General features: G+C 37.0%; 1 protein-coding gene across 1 annotated transcript in view; it reads left to right on the top strand.

Annotated features, from left to right (window-relative positions):
• MARCHF3 (membrane associated ring-CH-type finger 3) overlaps positions 1-11618 on the top strand; it is a 175123-nt gene that overhangs the window by 7284 nt on the left and 156221 nt on the right. The window lies entirely within an intron of this gene.

The raw sequence follows: 11618 nt of genomic DNA, 5'->3' as shown, positions 1-11618 counted from the left end.
CACATTTGCACAAAGGGAACAATGGGCAAGACATTACTAGTAATGGCTGCAATCTCCCAGAACCACAACAACCTATACAAAATATGGCCTTCTTTAAACATTTAGCAGGTCCAGGAAAGCAGGATGACAGCTTATAGCTCCAGTGTTCAGATAAGAATATTCCCACTGCTTCCCATTTCTCTTTCCTTCTCCCATCCCACCCTAGAAGGATCAAAACCTTCCAGGAGCAAGCAGAGAAGGGCCTTCCTCTTCCTCAGCTTTGCACCTGTACATGGTTTCTCATGGGGAAACTGTTAGGACTTAATTTTCAATCAAGTCCTAAGTTTTTATTATGACATGAAATCAGATGCACTAAACATGGTTGGAAGTGACTGTGGGACTTTCTGTTACATGAGAATTCTGAAGAGTCCTGACATTGCCTGGGTTTTTAAACAGGAAAAAAAATAGTCTGAATACATTTATAGAGATAATGAGAGACCTAAGTAAAGATGCTTTCTGATAGTATCTCATATTCAAAATATTGATTAAATATGCCTAATATTCTTTTTAATCTATTAATCTTCAATAAATTTACTTATTTGAGAAAGGAATATGGTGATGTGACTAAGAATCCTGGAGATCTTCAGCATTTCCTCTAGTCCCCATCACTGGCAAAAGGAAAGACAGATATCTCAAATCATGGCATCTAAAAGGTAGTTTGATTATCCCACTATTAACAAATATTAGAAAAATGTTATATCAGTTACTGCAATAATTTGCGTGTGGTATTTGTAGCTGAGACTATTTTCCCTTTCTGAAATTATGTTTACAAGGGATCGATTTGTTCTTACATAAAGATTAAGTTTCACATCAGAAACTCATTATTAACCTTTCTTTCTTCCCCCTTAAGCTAATGCTTTAAGAACTGGAATAAACAGTGAGTTTGGGACTTCATTTTGCTGTCCTTAGCATCATCACATTGCTTCTTTCTTCCAGATGTCTCATCATAACATTATAAGGGCTTACTGGAACACATAATTGTTAGTTTATTGCAGGAAATAGGGGTTCACTCAGACTAGAGCTTTTGGTTTTATCTTGTTTTAATTGTGTAACAATCTTATGAACATGTGAAGTAGAAAACACAATGTGATTAGGCTTCAGAAAGTACAACTAAAGAACCATCAGACACTGAGACATCCTTTTCACAACTTCTTTCTTATCCTGTTCTCTCTGGGCTTCCAGCTCCCCAGCTCACACAATATCCACATCGCCATAACTGCGGCCTGCTCATGCCTGAACTTTCTTTTTAGCAAAACGTTGGTCTGAACAGCTTCAGACTAGCTTCTCTCAGCTTCTCTATTCAAAAATTTGAAAAGGAAAATTTTATTCAGCTTGTATTTAACAACCAGTCATCCAAGTTATAGATTGGCTGACCAAACCTATAGAAGATTTGGGACAAATGCCAATTCCTGGCCCAGTTGGCTATGAGTGCCAAGATCATGAAGGATGCAGATCATAATCACTGCCCATTCATCAGAGACTGGAAGCCGGGCAGGCAACAATCAGTAACCTGGTATACATCCAAAATTTTGAGTGTGTCATTCTAACATGTTCGAGAGAAGTTGAGAACAGAGTGGTAAGTTCACTTATATCCTATCCATGGAAATAATGAGGATTTGAACCAAGAAGTTAGAACTATAAGTAGTTTTTAAATCTGAGTTCGACAGAAGTTCATAGACTGGACTGAGGAGAGGATGGTGGTGGAGGAGGAAATAGAAAGCATGAAGTCTGGGATGACTCCCACTCTTCTTGCTCTGGCTATTGGGTAAAACCTAGTACTTGCTCACTGATAGAGAATTAGAGAAAGAAAATTTGGTTTTGGTTGTGCTTGGTGGATATGAAAGATAAGACATGGTGAATTTGTCGTGCTGTTCGACATCCAGATAAAGATAAAAGTTGGAAATACAAAACAGGTCTGGGCTTGAGTGCATGTATGAGAGCCTACAGGATGTAACTGGAACTGTGTCCACCTAGCATATTAGGAGAAAAAAAGCAGGCTAGCAATAAGCCCGGGGGAATACTAATCTTGACCCATGGGAACAGAAGAAGTTTCCAGTGAAGGAAAAAGAGAGTGAGATAGGATAGAACTAGAAATGAGAGAAGCTCATCCAATTTCTATTAGATGACGACTTTGGTGATTTGATAGTAGCAGGCACACTCAGTGCACTAGGAATAGAGCAATAAAAAAGATAGCCAGAGTTCTTACTCTCAGAGGCCTACATTCTAGAAGCAGAGACAAAGATATCATATCAATAGAAAATAACTATCTTGAAATTCGGGGGAGTCGCTTTTCCTAGAGTAACTGAAAGCCTCAAATATTCAAGGAGTTAGGATAGGGACGGAAAAAAACACTGGATTTGAAACTAAGAAATCAGTCTGCTATAGGCTGGATATTCAGGTTCTAATCCCTAGAATCTATGAATATTATTTATATGCAAAGGGAACTTTGCAGTTAAGGCTCTTGAGGTGGACCCTACAGAACTATAAGAAAATAAATTTATATTATTTTAAGCTATCAAGTTTATGATAATTGATACAGCAACAATAGGAAACTAAAAAAAAATGTTGGCCTTATTGAGAACAATTTTGGTAGGAAGAAGAGAAAGAGACTGAAAGAAAATTGTAGTAGGTTGATAAGTGAAAGATTTAGAAGGTATCCATCTGCTAGGAAGTTTTATATATTATAACCATCAGGATATGACAGAAATCCATGCTGACCACAGAGGCAAAGATAACATAGAATGACTTCGTGTGATAAGTTTGGTTTAGGCACTAAATTTTTGCATTTTACCACTCAAAATTTTTTTTAAAAAATGACTCCAAAGCTAAATGTCTAAATTTTAAAACCTAGAAGGTATAAATCTTCAGGAAAAGGGAAACATAATTATAGAAAAGATGGAGAATAGCAGCATATAGGAGCAGTTCCAGCCAATAAATTAGAGGCAATAAGAAGAAATCCAGCCATAGGCTCATACTGAAGAGCATCTCTTCCTCAAGTTGAAATACTTTATTTGAACTATTCCTGATAGAAAATTTACTATCAATTACAACTTTTCTTAATGATTGGGATCACCAAAAAGTAGAGAAGACAGGAGATACAGGCAAGTTGAACCTGTGACCTCACTGTGCTCCTCACAATGCACCAATAGGACCTGACTCCCCTCAGAAATCCTGACAGCCTAGGTGCAGGACTGCACTGCACAGAAGGCCCCAGCAACTATCCCAAGTCCTCATGACAACAAGGTCACTGAGACAGGAGAAAGGAAAACGATGTTTGGAAAACACTTCCCTCAAAAATGGGTTTAAATGTACAATGACATTATGGGACTATGTTAAGTGACAACTGGAATCTCCTTTATCCAAGGCAGCTTTTCTTGACTATGTAAGTGAGGTACTGATATATATTCTTGGTTATGAATTTAATGCTAAGAAGAGAAAATGGGCATTGATTCATAACCTGGGGAATAAAACGGCTTTGGAAGTTAGGAAAGAACTGCCAGAGGAACGAAATTTGGGAATTTAACTCCATGTCCTCCTGTATTTTCTTTGTAAAATTATTCTCAAAATTAAGCCGGTATCACTCTCAAGATCCGTGTAGATTAAGACATTTAGAAACCACAGATCGTGGGATTTATTCCCATTGTGATTGCTGGCTTCTAGTATCAGTCTCTTGTTCAGCATGGTAGCTTGTCTTGCAAACTAACAAGAGCTTTGAATTTGGCAAGAATCCTGCTCTGTGAAGCATATTCAAGTTAAGGGTTTTGGCAATGTCAGATTTCTCTAAGTCAGTAATAAAGAAAAGGTTGTGAGGGCAGAGGATGCCACTGAATCCTCACCTAATAGCACAAGACAACCCCTCAGCTGGCAGGTGCAGGCTGACACATCCAGGGTGGTCATGACCTTCCAGTTAGTCTTTCAAATCTCCTCAACTTACCATATAACTTTAGTGGATAAACTTAATTTAGATATGTCCCCCCTTTAACTATATTTATATATTGTGGTGTTTTTCTATTTATGTATACATACATGTACATGGAAAACATAATATTGTACTTCTTGATATGTTTATTAACTGCCCACATAATGAAACCCAATGATGACTTCAAGAGAAATAAAGGACACTGCTGTCATTCTAACTAAATTGTCCAGAGAAGGAAGGAAGAGTAGAACAGATGATTACAAATACTTAGGAAGAAACATCACTTTGCCACTGGTGCAGAGCCTGTAATTATGTGCAATTCCCTACTTAGACTTTTTAGCTATGCTGAACGTTGAAAAAACTAAATGATGGGAGGAGAAAAGAGAAAGGGGGAATTTAAACAGTCAACATAGATGTTCATTTAAATGGAGGCATTGCCTCACTGTAAGGGGGCAGTTAAGGATCTGATTGTCCCCCTAGCATGCTATTATTAAATTATTTTTTTAAAGCCATGGATTTGGGATCCTTATAAATCTTCATTTATTTTAAAGTCAAGAATAGTTCCTTCTCTTCACAAAACATGATCACTTTTCATTGATTTTTTTTTAATGCTGTGACTGGTTTTTGCATATCTGGAAAAGATAAATCTTCAAGCCTTGGAAATAAATCTTCCTTTTCCTCCCTGCCAAATCCATAATATGATCCTTTTCTATCACTGACAGCAGCATCAGATAAGTGGACGTGCCTTGCTTGGTTAGAAGTGTACTGTAATTTTCAGCAGGAACAAGAATGTAGTTATAGACCCAGATTAAGACATGTTCAGCACACATGGATACAGATTCTTTTTAATTGTTTTTGAGGTATCCTCTTAAGTCCCAATTTGATGATGGGAATGCTTATTCAAGGGCCAACATTCTTCCAAATTAAGTGTCCTACAGAGAAGAGAGAGAAAATCTTCACGATGTGAGCTACAGCAGGAGATAAAATGACAGGAAAGTAGATGAATACAGGGGCTTGGCCTTTTCAGATTCCTCTGGGCTTCCCTCATCCCTCACACTGGAAATAAGTTTATACTTGAATAGGTGCTCAGAACAAACTGGGGAGGGAAGGCAAATCTGAAGGTGAGTTCAGCTTTTCATTACTGTAACAAATACCTGAGATAATTAACTTCAAAGAGGAAATGTTTATTTTGGCTCACAGTTTTAGAGGTTTCAATCCATGGTTGCTTGGCCCTATTGCTTTTGGTCCTGTAACAAGGTCACACATCATGGCAGAGGAAGCTGCTTGCTTCATGGCAGTTAGGGAGCAAAGAAAGACAGGGACAGGCTGAAGAACAATGGCTCCTGCAGGAGCCTGACCACCTCCCATACCCTAACTTCCTGTCACTAGGCCCCATCTCTTTTTTTGTTGGTGGTGCATTATAATTATACATAATAGTGGGATTCATTGTTAAACGTTTGTACCTGCACACAATTTAACAATATAATTTGGTCAGTATCCTTCCCCAGCATAGGCCCTACTTTTTCAAGTTTCTACACCTCCCAATAGTGTCATGGGCTGGTGACGAAACCTTTAACACATGCATTTGGAGGACATTTCAGACCCAAACTATAGCAATAGCTAAACCATGAAACTATTCAGAAGTGTCTGAAAATTAAGTTTGAAATTCTACTATAGTACCAATATTTTTGTTATTATCTGTCATCATGTTTAAGTAAAAGGTATAATAAAAAAAGAAATGACAGTTACACTACACAAAATTGTATATACATTTTCTATTTTCCCCATCTCTATTTTTAAATATTTTTTTTTTATTTTACTCTTTCAGCAATCCCATGATATAAGTCAGGTTGGCATTATTATCCTTAATTGTGAGATGAAAACAGTGAAGCTCAGCAAGGGGAAATGAAATTTACAAGGTCATGTATTGAGTCAAAGACAGCCCAAGGGAAAATAAATACCTATTTGTGCTCTTATTTAATCAAAAACATTTACCATTCTGGCTTTACACATCCCTTTCCTTCTCCCTTTGGTGGTTCTCTTTAAACATGATCCCTCACCAACTGTGGAAGGAGATGAATCCATGTTCAGAGTTGCAGAGTAATGTTTAAAGTTCCCCCAGCAGGTGGGTTTTCACTGCTTACCCTGTTTAAGCCTGTGATGCAAGTTCCTTGAAGGTGGCTACTGGGCTTTTTCCCACTTAAGACTGTTGTAATTAGCTCCACTAACAACTGTGATTGAACCATGTCATAGTCATTATTTACTGACAGGCACAGATAAGCACATCTCAGTAAGTGGTTAGCTCTAAATGGTGTTATCTGCTTGGTAAACTCCTATAAGGCACTTGCCAGGGACACTGTTCTCAAATTCTGCTGGCAGCAGACAGTGTCATTGCAACACTTTCCAAAGCTCACAAAGGAGGCCTAAACAGATCCTCAGGGAGTATACTACTGTGCCCTGGGAGAGGCTATTTCTATTTTGACCTTGCCCAGGGTCTGGCTGCCCCTCCTTTTAATGGGAAGCATAGGTGTGACCTTACATGATTAAGAGAAAAGGTGTCTTTGTCTCCCTCATCTCTGAGATTCCATGGTTTCAGATCTTACCTATCAGAACACTTGTAAGTGAAAGTTAAAATGTATGATACAATCAACCTATACTTTTCAAAGCCTGTACTCTTTTTAGAATCAAAACAAAATGCTATTTATGAACACCTGCTGGAGAGGACCAAGCCAAGAGGCAGTGTGGGCGTTGGATAGGAGGTGTTGCCCTGGCAGTAAATCCAAGCTGCTCACACCAAAGGAAGTGTTTCTAGGGAAGCTGTCTGAGCAAGAGGTAAATACTTAGTCGTTTAGAAAAGGCCATAAATTAATGCTTCATCTCCAACAAGGGAGGCTCTGCTATGAGAGTACTCACAGAATGATAGGATAGTATTTCCCTCTTCAGTCCACCCTTGATTCACAATACACATTCCTTTGTTAAGAAACTAAGGCTCTCTGTAATCAAATCCTTGTCAACAAGATTTTAAAGAGCTATGATCTGGCTGTTAGATGTCATTTAAATAATAGTATTTGCATTATGAGGGGTGTGTGTGTGTGTGTGTGTGTGTGTGTGTGTGTGTGTTTATTTATTTATTTATTTATTTATGTATGTATGTATGTATGTATGTATGTACCAGAGTTGGAAAACAGAAGTGCTTTACCACTGAGCTACATCCCCATTTTTATTTTTTAGATGTTAGATGTCTTTTAAATAATAGTATTTGCATTATGAGTTTTGTGTGTGTGTGTATGTGTGTGTATATATATATATATATATATATATATATATGTGTGTGTGTGTGTGTGTGTGTATATATAATTAAAATAAATATATATATAATTTATTTTAATTTTTTTTTGTTCCAGAAGTAGAATCCAGGAGTGCTTTACCACTGAGCTACATCCCCAGTCATTTTTATTTTTTGAGACAGGTTCTGGCTAAGTTTGCTAAGGCTGGCTTCAAACTTGTAATCCTCCTGCCTCAGTCTACCAAGTTACTGAGATAATAGGTGTGTGCCATCATGCCTGGCTGTGTTAGGATACTAAATAGCAAATCAAAAAAGGACCTAAGCCATTATGTGGTCTCAAACTGGGCTATATATACCCCGTATTTTCTCACCTCCTCTCCATTATCAATGTTCTATGATTCTACTTCTTAACTATTTTCTGTCTCCTATTTCTGTCCTCATTGCTATTGTCATACTTGAGACTTCATTATCTCTCACATACACATTTCAGTAGCCTTGCTTCCTAAGTGGTCTTTCTTGCTCACTGCCCTTCCATACCATCTTCTATCTACCTCATGACCATCTCTAATTACCCTTCCAAATTACGTGTCTGATCAGGCCATTCATAATCACTTAAGGCATACCATGCCTACAAAAATGAAAAACAACCTTCGGCAGTAAAAGTCCTACATATAACCCCATTTACTTCATCCTTTATGTATCCTAAACTGTATCTATATTCCAGATAATTTGCCCTTGCATGAAGGCACCATCACTGACTATGTCTTTGAGCAAGACTTTTCTCCTTCCACCCTGGGCACCTTAAAAAAAAAATCACCTTTTTTGACTTGGCTCAAAGGGAATTTTATGCCACTTTTTAAAAAATCCAAATTAATTAATGACTCCTTCCTCCAAGTTTGTATAGTTAGATCTGTTTCTCTATCTATCTATCTATGTATTTATCTATCTATCTTATTGAGAGACATAATTCCCAGACAAAATGATTTACTCATTTGAAGTGCATGATTTAACAATTCTTAGTATAGTCAGCAGAGCTATGCAATTATTATAATTAATTTTGAACATTTTCATCACCCCAAAAAGAAACCAGTTACTTTAAAAGTCATTCCCCATTTTCTTTCAACCTTCTCCAGCCCCCAGCAACCTCTAATCTATTTTCTTTCTCTATAGATGTTCCTATTCATGACATTTAATAAAAGTGGAATCATATAATATGTGGCCCTTTATGACTGGTTTCTTTCACTTCGCGTAATGATTTTAAGGTTCATCCACATTGTAGCATATGTATGAGTACTTCATTCCATTTTATTGTTGCATAGTTGTTCATTGCATGGTTTTACCACATTTATTCATTTATTAGTTGATGAACATTTGAGTTGTTTCCACTTACATGAATAATGCCTAACACTTTGGTTTTACATTTTGATTATAATTTAATATGTATTTGATTGGTTGGTTGGTTGGTTGGTTTTGCCACTTGATTATAAACTCCTTGTGGCAAAGATCATTATTTTTACTCTGAAATCTCCACATAGCAGGTATTCAACCATGTTTGACAGATGGATGAATGGGCATGTACTATAGGTTCTTACTATGTGGATTATAAAGAAATACAAGATACTCAGAATAAAAACTTTAAAGTGGACCCATAAATAACCCAAAACCATGTTTGTGGTTGCTCTTGGCCTAACTGGGGTTATTACTGTAGTCTAGAGTAGTGGCTCTTGATTCTGACTGAGGATCAGAATCCTCCATGGAGCTTTTTAAGGCACAGATGATCTAGGCCCCCCTACCCAGATTATGATTTTGTAGGCTGCATTAAGACCCAGGTATTCTCATGTTCTAAAAACTTTGCAGACATTTCTCATATATAGCCAGGTTCAAGAATAACTATTTCAAAAGTCACTGTGAGGTTAAAAAAATTAATCTTATAGAGCATATAGAGACCTTACTCCTGGAGAATGTTTTACCCATCCTAGGATCATATCCACTAATACCGCCTAACATTTATAAGCACTTTTTATTTGGAAAGAGCTTTGCAGTCATCTTTTATTATCTAGGCTTGTATGCTGGGTGACCTTGTACAAATCACATAATCCCTTTGTGTCTTAAATTTCCTCATATGTAAACTGTAGGCAGTAATACTGACCCACCCTCAAAGGGTGATTATAAAGACTAATAGGGGACTGTAAATCATTCAGCAAACATAAAAATGTTTCATGAATGCTTATTAGACAGGTAAGAAGTTCTAGTCACAGCCTTTTAAAATGAGACAAATATCAAAATAAACACTTCATGGGCCTTCCTGTAACCTTCCTCATCATTTCAAGGATCTTTTCCTAACACCAAAGTACAGTAATTCTTCCTCACCACCAAGACTAATAAGCAGATACAGTGTGCAGTCATAGGAAAGACATGTCCAATCATGACAATAAATAAGTACATAAAATAGCCCTGAAATAAATGTGCTATTCTGCTATTTTTCATTTTTAATGCAATTAGAGATTATACCTATAAATATACTCATCTGAAAAATATTCTTAGAAAATATATATGAATGTTCACAAAAATCTTTAAGCTGACACTACTCACCCACCCTTGATGTTAAGCCTGAGTTGTTTTCTAGTTTATTGATAAGTCCTGTATAGTAATATTGAGCTTTTTCTCATTTCTTCTATTCGACTGAAAGAATATGTGGTCAAAATGACACCTTCACAACTCTTTCACATTGGGAAAAGGTGAGAAGGCAGATATAGGGAAAGAATATCTAACCTTGGAATTAAGGGCAGGTATCATAACAATGGTGACCCACAACTAAGGGTACATTTGTGCTATATACTCAGCTTCTTGAAAAAATGAGGCAGAAAACAAATATGTTTTTTCTTCTTTCCCATTTTGCTTTGAAAGGGTCACATATTTTAAAGTGCCAGGTCCATTTTATGTATGTCAATTCATTCACAATTAAATGATTTCTGTGACTCTGAATGAGAATTAGTGCCCTCCCAGTAGCTAATGTGAGCCGTGAGCCATGAACCATCAGCAAGTTTCTTTCTGGGCCACTTGACCTTGACCATGCTTTTTCCTCTTTGGGTCCCTCAGGGTTTAGGTTGTAGTCCCAAGGCAACTGACTTTTTTGGTTAAGCTCAGGACTTGCTAACAACTAAATTATATATATATATATATATATATATATATATATATATATATATATATATACACATACACACACACACACACACACATACATACATATACATACATACATACATATATACATACACACACACACAAACATACCCATACATACACATGTCTTTGTGGATAAAACTCTAGTGCTTGCTGTGGAGGCTGCCAATAGTCCCTTGAGATGCCTATGGCGTTGCCTTGGGTTCCCTGAGTCAGGGCAAGCTGTCAACCTCTCCATAGACTCCCAGGGTTTGGTCAGCTGACATACTAGTTTCCTGGAGACTCCTAGACTGGCTTTCAGCAGCTGGCAAATTAAAATGCCATTTTTTACTTCTCACACAACATTTTCCTGCTTGCGACAGCTATTAGACCCTGATCAGAATTCAGAAGCTCTGGTGGAAAGAGCGTCAGTGCAGTGAGCCACATTGGTTGGGGAAATTATCTATTATGCACAGTTATTGTTTTAAAAATAGGTTAATTCCAGCATATTTCTACCTCAGTAATCTTTGAGAATCTCAGCATTTTTGCTGAACTTCTGAGTAGGAGAAAGAGCCACATAGACTTCATTTCAGTAGTTTGAAGAAATTAATACTAATACAGCCTTTTCAATGGGATTCACTTAAGTATTCTTAACACTTTCGTCCATCAATATGGAAAATACCCAGAAGTGTGCGTGGTGGATTTTTCCCCTGTAAAGATATGTAAATGATTACAATAAGTTATACGATTTCTTTTGAGATTTTCAAAATTTTGTCTTCCCAATATCTCAAGGTAAATGTTCATTTGCTTTACAGATCTAGAAGTTGAGGAATCATTAATTCATTCCATCTTTTTCCTCAGTGAAACACAGTCCACCTGTGTTTACTTCACTGCCCTCCTTGAAATCAGAGAAAAGGTCATGGGATTTGAAAGATAGGGCAGCAATAGGTTCATTTTTTTTTTTTTTTTGGCCTAAAGCTTGTTTTTCATATCTTTCAAGGAGGAGCCTTAGGCTCTTATCTGAAACTTAATCACATTTGCATGTTAACTTTGCTTTCTTTCAACTTCCTAAAAAATAAAATAAAAAGAAGAAAAAACACTCAACCATTTACTTGTGAGTCTCCATAACTTGGATTAGAAAGTACAGTCTGCTAAACAAGGCACTGGAGGGTTGAGGGATAAGGAGAATGTTGCATATTGAATTAAAGA

The sequence above is a fragment of the Spermophilus citellus genome, assembly GCF_964194105.1.
Source record: "Spermophilus citellus genome assembly, chromosome: 1".
In the NCBI taxonomy this organism is placed as follows: Eukaryota; Metazoa; Chordata; class Mammalia; order Rodentia; family Sciuridae; genus Spermophilus; species Spermophilus citellus.
The sequence above is the reverse complement of the archived record's forward strand: the minus strand, read 5'-3'. Positions and strand labels throughout refer to the sequence as shown.